At 39.0% G+C, this 1,832-nt stretch overlaps 1 pseudogene; it reads left to right on the top strand.

Moving 5' to 3' along the window:
- The first annotated feature begins 387 nt into the window (after positions 1-387).
- On the top strand, positions 388-1,333 carry LOC116463916 (olfactory receptor 4A16-like; annotated as a pseudogene).
- Positions 1,334-1,832: the final 499 nt, after the last annotated feature.

Genomic DNA, 1,832 nt, shown 5'->3' on the forward strand with positions numbered 1-1,832 from the left:
GACCGCAAGACTTTTCATCATAGCTGATTTCTGTGCCAAGAAGTAACATTTTAAGTAAGAAATTATTAAACATATAAATAATTGTACCTTTACTCTTTTCTATGGAATATCTACTAAGATATAAAGATAGGTTTATTTTTTTAACCTGTTGGCCTAACACCAGTTCTTAGGTGAAATAGAATTATCAAGGGATGGTCTATTGGGTCCACTGGAAGAGGAACTCAATACAGACTTAATAAATGTTCATTGAGCATAAACCACTGTTGAAGATATAAGAACAATGTACTCAGTAACATAATGGATATATTGATATTCCTGTTCACAATGTCATTACAGATCCTCTTCTCCTGAGCTCTCAACTCTGATACAAGCCTGAAAGAAGAGTCAATGGGCCAGATTAGCAATGTTACAGAATTTGTCCTCTTGGGTCTTGCTCAAGACACTGATGGGCAAAAAGCATTATTTGTAAGGCTTTCATTCATATACATTGTGACTATGGTGGGAAACCTGCTTATCATGGTGACTATTATTGGCAGACCCTCCATGGGTTCCCCAATGTACTTCTTCATTGCCTACTTGTCATTTATGGATGCTGCATATTCTACTGCCATTTCACCCAAATTGATGATAGACTTACTCTATGATAAAAACACTATTTCCTTCCCAGCTTGCATGGGCCAGCTCTTTACAGAACACCTATTTGGTGGTGCTGAGGTCTTCCTTCTGGTGGTGATGGCCTATGATCGCTATGTGGCCATCCAAAATCCACTGCACTATTTGATCATTGTGAATCGACAGGTTTGCATCCTTCTGTTGGTGGTGGCCTGGTTCAGCGGTTTGGTGCATTCTCTGTTTCAAATTGTTATTGTGTGCAGCCTCCCTTTCTGTGGCCCCAATGTCATTGACCATTTCATCTGTGACATGTACCCATTATTGGAACTGGCGTGCACTGACACCTACTTTATAGGCCTCACTGTGGTTGCCAGTGGTGAAGCAATCTGTATGGTTCTCTTCACCCTTCTACTAATCTCCTATGGGGTAATCCTAAACTCCTTTAAAACTTATAGTCAGGAAGGGAGGCTAAAGCCCTGTCTACCTGCAGCTCCCACATCACCGTGGTTGTCCTCTTTTTTGTTCCCTGTATTTTCATGTATGTTAGACCTGTTTTTAACTTTCCCATTGATAATTTTATGACTGTTTTTATACAGTTATCACACCCATGTTGAATCCTTTAATATACACATTGAAAAATTCAGAGATGAAAAATGCTATAAAAAACCTCTGGTGTAAAAAATTAACTATAGATAAAATAAGAATGTCCCTCTTCATGTAGTTACGGGTCATGTAGACAATGTCTTTCCAACGAGATTGTCAGACTTGTACTGGCAATTTAGGGATCCTACAGAGGGAAAGCAGGGTTTATGAGATACCAGCTCAGTTAACATCTTGTCCCACCATGGCCTCAATTTGACATCCAGGATCTCAAATTCTATATCCAGAGGGAGAGTGGATGAAACTCTGTGGGTGCAATTTCTAATGTACAGCTCTTTTATTCTGGTTCTTCTCTATTTTAAGATCTATGAACTAGAGATAGGACTTTTCTTTCACATTCTCAGCACACAATGGAGGAAGAGAGGAGTAGATAAACAAAAATAGGCACTCCTCTTCACAAGAAAAGACTAAGGTGCTTCTTTCAGTGCAATTTCCTTACAAACGTTGTATTAGTTCTGCTTTTTTAAATTGGCATTTACAATATTATACAAGAGCCACACTCACAAAGATCTTTGCAACTGACTCTTCTTGGGTTTGAGCTGAGAATCTCTGTGTGTATG

This window comes from Hylobates moloch, unplaced genomic scaffold, assembly GCF_009828535.3.
Source record: "Hylobates moloch isolate HMO894 unplaced genomic scaffold, HMol_V3 SCAFFOLD_84, whole genome shotgun sequence".
Classification (NCBI taxonomy): domain Eukaryota; kingdom Metazoa; phylum Chordata; class Mammalia; order Primates; family Hylobatidae; genus Hylobates; species Hylobates moloch.